Below are 16628 nucleotides of genomic sequence, written 5' to 3'. Positions count from 1 at the left end.
TATTAGGTAGGTCACCCCCAGTATAGATATCCAGTTAAGACTCCTGTATAATGTAGGTCTCCCCCGCCTGCCCAGTACTGATTGCCTGGTGTGCCTTGGTATTAGGTCGGTCTAGCCCCTGCCCAGTATAGATAGCCAGGTGCCCCCTCCCAGTATTAGGTAGGTCTCCCCCCGCCCAATATTGATAACCAGATGTGCCCCTGTATAAGGTAGTCCCTCCACTACTATAGATAGGTGACCCCACAGTATTAGGTTGATCCCCCCCCCCCCCATGCAGTTTGACAGACAGATAAGTCCCCAGTAGTAGGTAGGTAGGCTCTTTCCCAGTGTCATGTCAATTTATGCTAGTTAGAAACAGTATACACAAGTGTGACTCCATTACAATGCATACGAAGCTCTAAGCCAAAGGGAGGGGTGTGGATCATCAGATTTGGCTCCTTTTACTTTGCCCCATAACCCGCAGTGGTCACCATGTATGTAGAGCTGTCTACCTTCACGGAGGCACGGGTGCACATACTGTTTCTGACTCGGAGCATAAGTTGACTTAACACTATCAGGGAGAAGAGCATTCTACCCTATCGGCGGGCCGGATAGAAGTACGAAACTAAGTTTATCAGAATCATTTATTTTGCCAAGCATGACTGGGTCATGCCCGGAATTGGTTTTAGCATCACAGGGCAGCTTCACAGAAATAAGTTACAGCAGAGGCATGAACGTAAACAGTGATCAGACAATAAGTTACAGCAGAAACATACAGTGAACGTAACAGTAATCAAACAATAAGTTACAGCAGAAACATACGGTGCAGAAAACCCGCGAGGCAGGATCACATCAAGAAGCAAAGCAAAATACGTGGAAAGATCCCAGTGCAGTAGCCGCTCTTGTACCATGGGTAGCGGCAGCTAAGTAGGTGCTTCCGCATAGGATTTATAGGGCGTTCAAGAATCTCACCGCTGTGGGGAAGAAAGTGTCTCTATGCCTTGATGTCTTTGTGAGGATAGACCTGAACCTCCGTCCCGATGGGAGCCGTCGGAAGAAGCGATGACCTGGGTGTGATGGGTCATTGGCAATCTTTGCTGCTCTAGAGCACATCCTAGAGTTGTGGATGAGCTCCAGAGGGGGGAGGGGTTTCCCGATTATTTTCTCCGCTGATCTGATGACCCTCTGAATTTTGTGTCTGTCGCTGGCGCCAGCGTACCATACAAGTATAGAGGTGCAGAGGACAGACACTATGGTGGCCGAGTAGAAGGATTTAAGAAGTTCTTGGGCCATGCCGAACTTCTTTAGTTGACGCAGGAATAAAAGTCTCTGCTGGGCCTTCTTTTGGGTCGTGATGGTGTTCATCTTCCAGCTCAGGTCATCACATATGGTTGTACCCAGGAGTCGGGCGCTGGGAACGATTTCAACTTCAGCCCCGTCGATAAGAATTGGGCGTGGAGTAGAGCTCTGCCTTCTGAAGTCAATAACCATCTCCACAGTTTTGGTGGTATTTAGCACCAGTTTGTTCGCTCTACACCAGTGATAGATTCTGTCCACCTCCCCTCGATAAGCCTGCTCGTTGCCATTACTTACGAGGCCAACAATGGTGGTATCATCGGCAAATTTGATAACCTTAACAGAGTTGACCTCGGAGGAACAGTTGTTGGTATAGAGCGAGAACACGAAAGGTGACAGGACACACCCCTGAGGGACTCCGGTGTTGGAAACAGGACGTAGTTTGCCCACCTCTGAACTAGAAGAATATTTGCTCATCACTTATACACTTCTATGTCTGGCCTAGAATTAAGGGCCAGTTTAGGGCTAAAACATGTAATCAAGCATCCCATGTTTGGTACTTGCTTCAATAAAGATTTTGCAAGTCTGTATAATCCCGTACCAATAATATTCCATTATTGTGCCTGGGCAAGTTGAGCAGTGGTTTTGTCCTAGTGGACATTTTTAATATATAATGTATGTCAATGACAGGAACTATGGGGTGGGCTATTCCCATTGAGGAAATTGCCTCTGAAGTACCGTCCTCTATAGTATAGCCTAAGACTACGCTCAAAAACATTGCAACAGATTTCAGATTTAGTGTGTTCCAGTAACATGCACATTGCAACTCACAGTGCCAAATCACCATTCACTTACATAACATCAGGGTAATGTGCATAGTGTCAAGTAGCATTAAAGTGAACATTAAGTGTCCAAAAAAAATTGAGTTTTACTCAACTGGGGCTTACCTCAGCCCCCTGCAGCTGATCGGTGCCCACGACGAGTCGCTCTGATGCTCCGGGTCCCGCTGGCGGCCACTTCCGGTTTCGCCGTCAGGACCCGTCAGGCTGGGGAACGCGGCTGATACTACGCGTTCCCAGCCAAAATAGCACCCCTATGTGGCCATATGTCCGCATACGGGTGCCTATGCGGACATATGGCCGCATAGGGGTGCTATTTTGGCTGGGAACGCGTAGTATCAGCCGCGTTCCCCAGCCTGATGGGTCCTGACGGCGAAACCGGAAGTGGCCGCCAGCGGGACCCGGAGCATCAGAGCGACTCGTCGTGGGCACCGATCAGCTGCAGGGGGCTGAGGTAAGCCCCAGGTGAGTAAAACTCAATTTATTTTGGACACTTAAGGTTCACTTTAAGTTCTTACAATGGAACGGGATGTACCACGGATGCAAGTAAATGTGCCCATTGTGGAAACATTGCAGCCAGTGGGATAATGGGGGCCCACCAATGTTCATACACACCTTTGAAGATCCTCAAAGCCTGGGGGTCCATCTTTCAAGGTTCATAAAAGTGTAGCTATCATGATCTTCAGACCCATCCCCAAATGACAGCTCACCCTACTGATGCTCAAAATCCTGGTGGTATTAAATACTATTCACCCTCTGAGTTGTAGCAACTCCTTGGAGGGAGAAGTAATTTGGGGTCCAGCGATTGCCGGATCCCTCAATTACCCTTGCATGGGGCACATACTATAGCACTAGTGCTATAGCGGCACCCAGCTTTGGCGCTCAGTGCTAAGCTTCATGTGCCAAAACCAACTGCTTCATACACCAGAGCTCTAGGCCCCCTGTGGCTGCAGGGGCTGGTACTCTAGAGTAACACCCCTGAGTAGCAGCCCCTGATTTGTGGCATGTTGTACATTTTCTGTTATACCACAAAATGTCACATTGAGACCATGATGTCACAACCTTGGAACTTTTTTCATTATTATTAATATCGCTAAATCACTGAATAATCTGGGCCCTGGATACATGAAAGAAATGTTGCAGCTGCGTAGCAATCCCTGCAATCTCAGATCCACAGGCTCCAATAATCTAGTCATACCGAGAGTCCACCTGGAAACTTTTGGTCCCAGAGCCATCTGTCATGCTGCTCCTACGTTATAGAACTCCTTACCTCAGCAGATCAGGACAGCTCCATCTCTGGACATGTTTAAATCCAGACTGAAAACCCACCTGTTCAGCTTTGCATTTGCAGAAATATAATTTTGTTGTGTGAATATTTATTTATTTAAGTATTTATATTGCGCTGACATATTACGCAACGCTGTACAGAGTATATTGTCTTGTAACTAACTGTCCCTCAGAAGGGCTCACAATCTAGTCCCTACTTCATCCTACTACCAACTACTGAATCTGAGAGAGCCTAAGCGCTTTGAGTCCTATGGGAGAAAAGCGCTATAGAAATGTTATTGTTATTATTATTATTACTATTATTAATAATTGTATTTATAGAGGGCCAACATATTATGCAGCACTGGACAATACACAGGGATACATACAATGTCACCAATTGGTATTGAAAGAGGTAGCACAGAGTTATACAACATGCAACATAGCACATGGTTATACACGCAAACAGGGTATAAGATACACGATCATGTGATTTTACAGAGATACAGTAATTCAAGTCCAAATCAGTCCATGGGAAGGCTGTCAATGGTGAGGTGCCAAGATCAGGAAGGACACACTGGGAGAAGGGTGGACCCTGGCAAAGGCTTACAATCTGAAGTAGAGGGGGCTGTGGACTAGGTGCTTGGCTGAGAAAGTTAAGGTGTGGTAGATGGGGGGTTAGGCCATCTTAAAGATTTACTTAAAACTAGATGAAAAAAAATCAGTTTTACTCACCTGGGGCTTCTACCAACCCCCTGCAGCCACCTCGTGCCCTCGCAGTCAATCATGGATCCTCCGGTCCCCCGCCCCCAGATAGTTTTGTTTTGTCGACAGGCATGGCGATGCATAGTCTTCTTCGCAGTCCCATCTGCAATATCGCTATTGCGGATGGGAACGAGAAGAAGGAGAAGCGTAGCCAGGCTTGCGCAGATGCAGTGAGACTGTTGGCCGGTTGGAGGATCTGTGAGTGACTGCGAGGGCACGGGACAGCAGCAGGGGGCTGGTAGAAGCCCCAGGTGAGTAAAACTGAATTTTTCATCTAGGATTAAGTAACCCTTTAAAGGGGAGTGTTTTGACGGCTTGCTTGAAGGTGTTGAAGGAAGAGGAGAGTCTGAGGGTGGGAGGGGGCTTTGCATAGGGAAGACGTGGAAGTAGAGCGGTGGGAAGAATGGATGAGTCTACCTGCTGCATTCATGACTGCTTAAAGTGGGCAATGGGGTTCAAGAGGAAGCCTGACAGCAGGGCATTGCAAACGTGCAATAGTCAAAGTGGGAGATGATGGGCTTGGATGAGAAGCTTGGTAGTTGCCAGGGGTCAGGAAGGGGAGGGTCTTGGAGAGGTTGCGGAGGTGAAAGTGGCAGGCTCTGGATATGGCAGGTGAAGGAGAGAGCAGAGTCCAGGGTGACACCCAGGCAGGCAGCAGTGAATATCCGGGAGGGGTGGTGCAGGAAGGGGCAGGAAAATTAGGAGCCACTCTTAGTTTGCTGTGACCTGAGTGACAGTTGATAGTGATGAGTAGAAATTATCTCCTAACATGTGAAGATGAGCTGACTCTGGGAAGGCATTCAAATCAGCCAAAGACTTCATTTCCTGAAAATGGATTCGATTTCATTTCTTTCTCTTCCTGGGTCTGTGGAAATGTACATGTTAAAGGTACATACACACATCTGATTTTTCCAAATGACCGGTCATTCAGACCAGTCATTTGGACGTCAAGTCAGACGTGTGTACAAACGATCGTTATGCTGATAAGACTGGTTTTGACGGATCCGCTTGGCGGAACGATTGTTTGTACACACGTCTGACTTGACGTCCAAACGACCGGTCTAAGTGACCGGTCGTTTGGAAAAATCAGATGTGTTTACGCACCTTTAGAGAGTTTTTTTTCTCATCACTATGACCTGAGCATTTTGTATACAGATAGTGTAGGTACTGGTCTACATAATGAACAGTGCACCATATTACCATCACTGCTGAGGACATGGTTGTTTTTCTGCTTTCCTGTGAAAAGAAATCTGGGAATACATTTTCAAGGTTTTTGGCTTATCAAGAACAAGGTCAAATATTTCCACAAAGAAATATCTATTTAGTTTTTAGTGCTTTTATGGTAAATGAAAAATAAATATTTTCATGGAATAATTTTACGTGAAAAGAAAATTAAATATTTTCATCGAATAATTGTATGTTAAAAGGAAACTAAATAACATAATTAAACAGCATTAATATAAAACCGACTGCCTGGACAAAAATAAATGAAAATATTCCCTTGTAGTTGTGATGTATCTCTGATAGATTAATGTCGCTGTATGTATCATAGTAAGTAATAACAACATCCATTGCAGCGGTTTATATTCCTTCCTGATATATCCATTCATTATTCTCAGAAGGCGTTAATACCCCCTAGTGGTCGCATTTAATGAAGCATTGTGTATTGTCACTGGACTCTTCAAAAAATTCATACACAGCAATTAGGACTTTAATGAACTAAACATATAAAGGCAATTAAGAAATAACATCTCTGTTTTGGAAATTATTTCTGCACTTCATCTCTCCAGTATGACAATAACTAATAATCATATATTTTTTTAAAGAATTAGAACCAATTGGGCAAAAATGTAAAGCCTCATGTATAGACTCATTTTATTTTACCCTAAATTTAGTTAAACATTCTAATTTTATTACAAACTGGTGAACATTTTTTATTTCTATTGCTTACGCTTTATGTGTTGTTCTCAATGACAACTGGATACATCTGTAAGGCTGTGTTCCCATTTGAGCTGTGAGTTGACATTTTTTGTCCATTCTCCGCTCACCGCTATACTGACAGTGAATGGCTTCTATTTTATAAATAGGAGCCACTCACATTTGTCACTCTGCAATGGATCGAGTGCAATAAGCAGGCGTGTCTCCTGGTGTGCAATCCCTCCAGGGGACTGGGACCTTTCAGCCTGGGGGGAAAACACAAACTAGAGGCCCACGCTCATGGCAGCCTCAGCCCAAATGGCGTCACACACGCGTCCTACTTGCTATATGCCGGAAGTCGCCCATGGGGAAATACAGCAAGGACACTTGCAGGACAGCGTGACAGGTAAAGTATAAATGCACAGGCATCTGGGGAACATAATACATTTGGAGGGATGACAGCCAGGGGTTTCCGTCGTGTCCTTCGTTCGCGATTAGCACATGCTGTTCCGCTGCGCACTCGATCAACCACATCAGCCTGAGATTTCCCAGCATCTCAGATTCAACCAATTTCTGCCCAAAATCAGTCAAATTGTCGATTGGGCATGCTTGTGGTGGCACCTATTTTCATCCAATTCTATAGTAATTATCAAAACACTTGGTTGATCGCCGAGTTGACAGATAAATGGCCATCTTAGTTCCCCAAGGCTCACCCACCCAAACACACACACACACACACACACACACACACACACACACACACACACACACACTTACGGTATGTCCAAAGAGGGACTGTCCCTCCGAAAAAGGGACAGTTGGGAGCTATGATGGTGAGAGAGCAGACAGAGTTTTATTTCTATGGACCCTGCAGGCAAGCCTCTGCTCTGCATCTTGCTGTGAACATTTACCAGCTTACCCGCCCTCTAATTGCTCTGTAATTGGGCATTTATTTTCCTCAGCCAGCCTAGTGCTTCACATTGCCTTATACAAAAAACTTAATGCAGCAGGTCCTGCACCAGTCCTAAATTATTAAATGAGAGGCGGCCTGGGGGGAAAATCTCCCCCCTCCCCCATGGCCAGTCCTCCCCCGGAATTCCTCTGTGGGTCACCAGTCCACAGACATTTTTCAAGATAAGAATGAAGGAGGCATTCCAATGGCATAATTAAACTTGCGTTTATATTTTAGACTAGCTGACCTAAGCTTGTTCAGGGCTCAAGTTCTGTAACTGCTGCAGCATTACAGCACACGTGCACACGCCCACTGCATGTGCACACACACGCCCGTATGGCCGGTCCGCCCCCTGGCCCATCCTGTACCCTGTGCCGGACATGCGCAGTAGCGCAAACGCACTGACACAGGGACATGCGATGCAGGGACACAGGGAAATTATATAAAGAGATTGCAAAAGTTATGATTTAACTGGTTGCATTGATACTGTATATAGCAAAAGATGAACCTCCCTGTATAGGCACCCACATCCAGTAAGGTAGGCAAAGTGTCCGCCTAGAATAGGTAGCCACCCCCAGCAGTGTTGCTCGGATACCTCATTATCCTATTCGAGTTTGGTCGAATTCGGATAGTAAACTATCCGAATTCACTCGAAGTTCAATATCCGAGTTAATCGAATATTCGATTCGACCTCGGATATCCGACGTCACTATCCGAGTCTGTATTCGAGTAAAATATTCGAGCTGGCCTTAAATAGCTTGTAAAACTTGTATTGGAGGTCAATGATGCATGAAACCACCTTTTTTATGAAGAAAAACATCAAGTGATTAGGTGGTGATGTAGTAGTTATAAAAAAGGTATCAAAAATAGTAAATTAACTTCATGAAAAGTGTTTGCATGAGAAGGTGTGTCCAAAATGGTTGTAAGTCTTCTTCTTCTTCTCCTTCTCCTTCTCCTTCTCCTTCTCCTTCTCCTTCATCTTCTTTTTCTTCTTCTTCTATATCTTCTTCTTCTTCTTCTTCTATATCTTCTTCATCTTCGTCTTCTATATCTTCTTCTTCTTCGTCTTCTATATCTTCTTCTTCTTCTATATCTTCTTCTTCTTCTTCTTCTCCTCGTTCTCCTTCTTCTTCTTCTATATCTTCTTCTTCTATATCTTCTTCTTCTTCTTTTTCTTCTTTATCTTCTTCTTCTTCTTCTTCTATATCTTCTTCATCTTCGTCTTCTATATCTTCTTCTTCTTCGTCTTCTATGTCTTCTTCTTCTTCTATATTTTCTTCTTCTTCTTCTTCTTCTTCTCCTCCTTCTCCTCCTTCTCCTTCTTCTTCTTCTATATCTTCTTCTTCTATATCTTCTTCTTCTTCTTCTTTATCTTCTTCTTCTTCTTCTTCTATATCTTCTTCATCTTCGTCTTCTATATCTTCTTCTTCTTCGTCTTCTATATCTTCTTCTTCTTCCTCTTCTTCTCTATCATTATATTATGTGTCTTGGTTTTCCTTTCTTTTGTAATATTTTTTTTTACTTCATTTGTGGAAATATTTTTTTTTAATAACAACACCATAGTTATATTTGTGTTGATGGCATAATAGGTAGTGGCACATTGCAAGCCACAGCGCCTTTTTCTGTGTACCCTGGCGGTGGTAAAACACAGACATCAGCAGGAGGAGGAAGTAGTTGCAGCTATTGTAGTGTGGTAATAGCTGCCGGTAGGAGAGTGGGTGGGCAGGTGGCAGCAGAAAATAGTTCTTCTTCTGTTCTCCCTGGCAGTGGTAGCAGCACACAGACAGCAGAAGCTCAATGCAGCTACAGGAGGAGGAGTAGTGTGTGTCAGGCAGTGTGATTTGACTGACATAATAGGCCCTGGTTCCTAGCGGTGGTACCAGGGCCATAAATAAACAGCATGAGGTTCCAGACAGCGGTCGTGAAGCCCACATTGTGTCCAATACACAATTGGGACAGCACAGTTTTCAACCCGGACACCTCTAAAATAATTTCAATTTTTTTTTTCAAAAATAATGCAGGCAGCTATTTTTGAGCGTAATAACTGTTGGAGCATGGGCAGTAGCACCTTGTAATGTGTTCCCTGGCAGTGGAGACACAGACAGCAGGAGGAAATACAACAGCAGGCAGCGTGAGGAGGATGAGTGTGTGTGGCAGACTGGCATTTGGCAGCAGGCAGCAGGAGGGCAGGCAGCGAGACATAATAGGCCCTGGTTCCTAGCGGTGGTTCCAGGGCCGTAAATACACAGCATGAGGTTCCAGACAGTGGTCGTGAAGCCCACATTGTGTCCAATGCACAATTGGGACAGCACAGTTTTCAACCCGGACACCTCTAAATTAATTACAATTTTTTTTCCCCCAAAATAATGCAGGCAGCTATTTTTGAGCGTAATAGCTGTTGGCGCATGGGCAGCAGCACCTTGTAATGTGTGTGTGGCAGACTGGCATATGGCAGCAGGCAGCAGGAGGGCAGGCAGCGAGACATAATAGGGCCCTGGTTCCTAGCGGTGGTTCCAGGGCCGTAAATACACAGCATGAGGTTCCAGACAGCGGTCGTGAAGCCCACATTGTGTCCAATACACAATTGGGACAGCACAGTTTTCAACCCGGACACCTCTAAATTAATTACAATTTTTTTTTTCTTCAAATTGATGCAGCTATTTTTGAGCGTAATAGCTGGTGGCGCATGGGCAGCAGCACCTTGTAATGTGTTCCCTGGCAGTGGAGACACAGACAGCAGGAGGAAATACAACAGCAGGCAGCGTGAGGAGGTTGAGTGTGTGGCAGACTGGCAGCAGGCAGGAGGGCAGGCAGCGAGACATAATAGGCCCTGGTTCCTAGCGGTGGTTCCAGGGCCGTAAATAAACACCATGAGGTTCCAGACAGCGGTCGTTAAGCCCACATTGTGTCCAATGCACAATAGGGACAGCACAGTTTTCAACCCGGACACCTCTAAAATAATTTAATTCTTTTTTTTTTTCAAAATAAATAATGCAGGGCAGGCAGGCAGCTATTTTTGAGCGTAATAGCTGGTGGCACATGGGCAGCAGCACCTTGTAATGTGTTCCCTGGCAGTGGAGACACAGACAGCAGGAGGAAATACAACAGCAGGCAGCGTGAGGAGGTTGAGTGTGTGGCAGACTGGCAGCAGGCAGGAGGGCAGGCAGCGAGACATAATAGGGCCCTGGTTCCTAGCGGTGGTTCCAAGGCCGTAAATAAACACCATGAGGTTCCAGACAGCGGTCGTGAAGCCCACATTGTGTCCAATACACAATTGGGACAGCACAGTTTTCAACCCGGACACCTCTAAAATAATTAATTTTTTTTTTTTCAAAATAAATAATGCAGGGCAGGCAGCTATTTTTGAGCGTAATAGCTGGTGGCGCATGGGCAGCAGCACCTTGTAATGTTTTCCCTGGCAGTGGAGACACAGACAGCAGGAAGAAATTTAAGCAGCAGCAGCAGCAGGTGTAATGTGTGTGCGCCACTTCATGTCCCCCTCTCGCCGACAACAGGGGCCAGGAATTCGCCTTCCACCCAAGCCTGGTTCATTTTGAGAAACGTCAGTCTGTCCACAGACTTGTGAGACAGACGAGATCGCTTCTCAGTGACGACTCCACCGGCTGCACTGAAGCAACGCTCTGACAGTACGCTGGAAGGGGGGCAGGAAAGCACTTCCAGGGCGTACTGCGCAAACTCGCTCCAGATCGGCAGGTGCTTGACCCAATACTCCATGGGATCAACAGGGGCCACGCTGTCAAGCCCGCTGACGGACCCCATGTAGTCAGCCACCATGCGGGTCAAGCGCTGCCTGTGACTGGAGAAGGATGCTGCTGCAGGCACCTCCTCTCTAGTCCTTGGCAGCTCTACACTCATGTAGAGCTCTTGGGTCAGAGACAGCAGGTCTGTGGTGCGCGGGCGCTTGCTGCTGGTGGATGCAGGCACCTGCTGCTGGCTGGACAGTGGGGGTGGATGTCCCTCATTTGTTGCGCACGGTCTCCTCCTGCAGGCAGGAACTGGCTGAGCTTCCCCTTCAGACGTGGGTCCAGCATCATGCAGATCCAGATGTCCTCCCTCTGCTTCATCTGGATCACCCTTGGGTCCTTGCGCAGGCACCTCAGCATGTGCGCTGCCATTCGGAAGAGTCTAGCCACGTCTGTTGGCACATCATCGGCAGCCCCAGAGCCGACAGTGCTGTCCTCCTCTTCCTCTGCCTCCTCCACCTCATCCTCTCTCCACCCCCGCACCAGTCCAGCTGCACTCTGCTGCTCCCCCTCATCAGCAGCAAGGTCAGGGACCTCCACCAACTCCGAGCCCTCCTCCTCAGAGGTGGCCTGTGAAGCTGCCTGCAGCTCCTGCTGGTCCAAGGCTGCCGCTCCCTCTTCCAGCAGTGCATACAGGGCCCTGTCCAGCACACACACCAAGGGGACCCACTCGCACACCATTGCATGGTCCCTGCTTACCATGTTGGTGGCCTGCAGGAAGGGTGCCAGGACTGAGCACACCTGCTGCATGTGCCCCCAGTCCTCTGTGGAGATGATGGACGGGAGGTTGGTGGCAGCGCGCCCAGTTGCAGTGATGGAGGCAACTGTTGCTCGTGCAAGGTACTGACTCACAGCCTGCCTCTGTTCAACCAGACGCTCCAACATCGCCAGGGTGGAGTTCCAGTGAGTTGGAACATCGATCATGAGCTGGTGCTGTGGCAGGTGCAGCTCCTTCTGCACCTCTTCCAAGCTCGCTACGGCTGCAGGCGAGTGCCGGAAATGACGCACAACCTTCCTTGCCGCCTCAAGGAGTCGGTCCATCCCTTGGTAGGTCCGCAGGAACTTTTGGACTACCAGGTTCAGGACGTGCGCCAGGCAGGGGATGTGGGTCAGGTCTCCCCTGCTGATTGCAGCAACCAGGTTTGCCCCATTGTCGGACACCACCTCTCCAACTCTGAGGCCTCTGGGGGTCAGCCAATTCCTCTCCTGCTCTCGGAGTTTGGCCAGGACATGGTTCGCCGTTAGTTTGGTCTTCCCCAGGCTGACCAATTCCAGCAGCGCTTGGCAGTGGCGGGGCTTCACGCTGCTGCTGAGGCGGGGGGTTTGGGCTGGTGTGCCGGAGGATGGAAGCGGATCAGAGGAACCTGCTGCAATTCTGCTGACCCTGCATGGTGGCACCACCCACTGCGTTGTTGGTGCTGCTGCTGCTCTGACAGTGCCCGATGCTGCTCCCCCCTCCTCACCCCCTTCCACCAAGCTGACCCAATGCACGGTGAAGGACAGATAGCGGCCTGTCCCAAACCGGCTGCTCCACGAGTCCATGGTGACGTGGACCCGTTGACCCACCGCGTGCTCCAGCCCTCTCCCGACATTGGCCATCACAGAGCGGTGAAGTGCAGGGATGGCCGTGCGTGCGAAATAATGTCGGCTGGGGATTGGCCAATCGGGGGCTGCACACATCAGGAGCGCACGCATGTCGCTCCCCTCCTGCACAAGGGAATAAAGCAGGAGTTGGGAGCACATGGCCCGTGCCAGCAAGCCGTTCAGCTGACGCACGCGACGGCTGCTGGGAGGCAGAACCCTGACCACCCCCTGGAAGGTGTCGCTGAGCAGGGTCTGGCGACGCCTTTTGCTGGCATGGGAATCAGTGGAGGGAGCATAGGAGGCCACTGAGGACTGGCTGCCAGAACAGGCCTCAGTGTCGGCGGCAGGAGTTGCAAAGGGAGGAGGAACAGTGCGTTTCTGACGCACTCCTGCTGGTGCTGCTGGAGGAGGTGGAGGAGGGCGGGTGGCTGCTGCCGACGGCTTCGCAGTGGTGGCGGGTCTGCCACTGCCACTGCCAGCTTCCTTCAACTTCATGAACTCCTCATGCTCATGAAAGTGTTTCCCTGCAAGATGGTTGACCAGAGAGGTGGTGCCAAACGCAGAGGGCTCCTTCCCTCTGCTGAGCTGCTGGCAGCACTGGTTGCAGGTGGCATACTTGCACTCCACATATGGCAGGGTGAAAAAAATTCCATATTGGGGAGGGGAAGTTGCCCCTTCGGCTGGAAGGTGCTGCTGCCGCTGGTCTCCCTGTGGTGGTTGGGGGGGGGGGGGGGGGGGTTCTTGGTTCGGCCGGTGGTGACACTGGCAGAACTCGTCTCCGGATCAGCACGCTGTGTGGCCTGCATACCACGCCCACTTGTGATCCTACCCATGCCTGCGATGCTGATCCTTCTAGCAAGGCCCACAGACGCATCCTCCTCCTCAGAGCTGATGACATCCCCACTCCCAGGACGTGGCACCCAGTCTCTCTCCTTCACCCTGTCATCATCATCCTCCCCCTCCGCAAACATGTCCTGCTGGGATCCCACAAACTCCCCTTCTGCATGCATGGGCGGATGGACAGTCACCACTGTCTGACTGTCCAAAGCATCATCCCCCAAAGTGCCCATGAGCATTCCTTCCTCCTCCAATTCTGCCGCAACAGCACTCCATAACCCAACTGGCTTGGGGATAAGAAGGTGCTGAGTGACAGGGTGCTGGTGTCGCCCGCTGGGGCTGGAGAACTGCACTCCTCCTCCTCCTCCCCAGGCAGTGCTGGTCGGCTGCTGCTGCTCTTGCGAACAGGAGTGGTGGCGGGGGTGGAGGACTCGGTTCCAGAGCTAATGGTGGCCTGCTCATCCACCATCAGTTCCACCACAGAGTCTGCGTCCTTCTCCTCAATAGGACGGCTACAACCTGGCGGTGGGAGGAACATCTGCGCCACACGCTGCTGCTGCTGTGTCTCTGCACGGCTAATGGCGGAATAGCCACTGGTGCAGACGCAGAACTGGTGGTGGTGGCGCGGCTGTCACGCTCACGACCTCCTCTCTTGGCGATGCCCTTGCTGCCCCTGCCCAAACCGCGGCTGCCAGTGCCAGACATCGTATATTTTTAATATTATACAAATTAAAAAAAAACTTATGTATGTAAAGGCGGGTGGGACACAGACAAAAAGCACTGGAGCAGTCTCTCAGTACAGTTAGTCAGTAAGTCGCAAGCAGGACGAGTGAGGCAAGATGGCGTCCGCTATTTATAGAGGGGGGCTTGGCCAGGCTCCCCCTCTGTGATTGGCTGCAGTCAGAGGGCTGGGAGCCCTCTGATTCGCTTGTGAGGACTCGAGATGACGTCAGACGTGACGCTATCCGAGCTGGTGACGCTATCCGAGCTCGTGACGCTATCCGAGCTCGGATAGCTAGGATATCTCCAGATATCTGCTTGCTATCCGAGTGCCCTCGGATAGCACAGCCCGGATAGCTAATACTATTCGAGCTCGGTATTCGAGCTCGAATAGTGAAAAAAGAGCTAGGATATCCGAGTATCTCAGATATCCTAGCTCAGATGAGCACCACTGACCCCCAGCATAGGTAGCTAATTGTAATGTCCCCCTCTCCCCCCAGGGATGTATATAGCTTCCTGCAGCCCCCCCCCCCCCATCCCCAACACTCACACGCCTGCAGCGGCAACTGGAAGAGAGGAGAGCAGCACTTCTAATGCAAGAAATGAGCAACGACCTCACTTCTGCATCTGCAAAATGTCAGAAACATCTGATATGTTTATATTGTATAAGCACAATTATAAATTTACCAGTAAACCATACAAGCTACATACTGTCCAAATGGTATCCTTGGTGGCAATCTAGGACTTCAGAGCTGTAAGGCAATGTGCCTTAAAGCTCACACAAGAGGACAATTGCACACAATGTGGATGTATTTAATGGCTGAACTTTTAATGTCTTGATTCCTCAAGCTGTAGACTAGAGGGTTGCATAGCGGGGTCACTAAGATATATAACAAAGACAGGTACTTGTTTGTATCACCAGAACTGTTCTTTGGAGAGAAAATGTAGATAGTCGCCAAGCTTCCAAAATAAAGACAAACCACGGTGAGGTGGGAACTGCAGGTGGAGAAGGCCTTCTGTCATCTGAGGGTGGAAGTCATCTTCAGGATGGTGTGGAAGATGGCAATGTAGGTGCTGGTGATGAACACAAATGGCCAGACAACAACAGGGATGCACAGAATGTAAGTGACCAGCTGCACAGAAGAGATGTCCGAACACGAGAGTTGTAAAACAGGATCAATATCACAGTAAAAATGATTGATGATATTTGGACCACAGAATTCCAACTTGTTCAAATAAATGTATGGTAGAAGTGATAAGGTACAAGCTGCCGACCAACTTAAAACAGCAATTTGAACTTGGAGACTGACTGTCATAATCATGGTATAATGAAATGGTTTACAAATGGCTACATAACGGTCAAAGGACATAGCGGTTAATAACTGACACTGGGCAAACGTGCTCACTGTTAGTAGATATAACTGGAAAAAACATCTGTCGGTAGATACTTTCCCACCACCCACTAGGACCATCCCTAACATATTTGGCACAATATTACTAGTAAACAGAATTTCGGACATGGACATCTGACTGATAAAGAAGTACATAGGGGAGTGAAGATTTGAACTGACTCCAACCAATACCGTTACAAGTATATTTGCCATTGAGGCTGTGATGAAAATAATCAGAAGGAAGACAAAAAGCAGAATTTTTACATCCCCGACCTCTCCGAATCCCACAAGGAAAAATTCTGTGACCAACGTGAGGTTTCTCCCAAACATCTTCAGGAGATCTCTACAGAAAAGACAAATTTCAAGATGACATACGGTGTGCCAATTTTGAGACTTTTCTTAAGAGTCCACCTCAAGAACAAAAGACACAGGTAAATAAGCAAATGAATACAATATTTATCATTAAAAAGCTGAAACATGATAATTGAAAGAACACATTTTTTAGATTCAGTAGGGGTAAAGAGGCATTCAGGGTGGAATTAAAACGAATAAGATCGAGAAAAGTAGCGACAGTCTCATAAGACAACAAAGTTATTTTGCACAGGAAATGCATTTCACAAGTCTGAGCCTGCTTCCTCGGGCCATTACAAGTGCCTAAAATTGTTAAATGCTCAATACTAAGTTCACATCATTGTCCACATCATTGTCTATATACCAACACATAAACAGACAACATGTCAAGCAAAGATAAAAAATGGTCATAACATCAAGTATAAAATATGAAGTTGTGATGACGGGTGTCCTATCATACCAATGTGTTCCATCATAAAAATATGCCTATTGGAGTTACCAGAAATAAAAGGGTAATATGTTATATTGGAAATATTGAAAAACAGCCCATGTAGATCCACATGGGTTTTATGAGCATTGGGCTTGATATAAATTAAAATCACACAGATGATTTTTTTTATGTATGTATTTATATAGCACTGACATACTATGCAGCGCTGTACAGAGTATATTGTCTTGTCACTAATTGTCCCTCAAAGGGGGACACACAATCTAGTCTAGATGCAAGGATTGTACATACAGACCATCAATTTAACGGATACCTTAGCGCAAAAAGAATTTAAACGGGGTGTGTAGTGGGCTCTCCTCATGCCCACTGCTCCCCCGTTCTTCTCTGTCCCCCTCCGGTACTGCCTACTGACCCCCCAAACTTACTTCCTGGTCGGGGTGGTTGCCACTGACTGCGCAGGCGATGCCCGGTGACATGTGTCCTTTGACCGCGTGCCTGTGGACTGTGGCCTGGATCTTT

The 16628-nt window shown here is 48.1% G+C and overlaps 1 protein-coding gene across 1 annotated transcript in view; it reads left to right on the top strand.

The window, feature by feature from the left end:
* Nucleotides 1–15355: 15355 nt before the first annotated feature.
* Nucleotides 15356–16628, top strand: part of LOC137561998 (olfactory receptor 10R2-like) — a 44415-nt gene continuing 43142 nt past the window's right edge. Inside the window, exon 1 of the mRNA XM_068273341.1 lies at nt 15356–15741. The gene's annotated coding sequence lies outside the window, so the exon portion shown is untranslated. The remainder of the gene's footprint in view (nt 15742–16628) is intronic.

The sequence above is a fragment of the Hyperolius riggenbachi genome, chromosome 3 (assembly GCF_040937935.1).
Source record: "Hyperolius riggenbachi isolate aHypRig1 chromosome 3, aHypRig1.pri, whole genome shotgun sequence".
Lineage (NCBI taxonomy): Eukaryota > Metazoa > Chordata > Amphibia > Anura > Hyperoliidae > Hyperolius > Hyperolius riggenbachi.
Note: the sequence above shows the minus strand (reverse complement) of the source record. Positions and strands in the feature narration are given on the sequence as shown.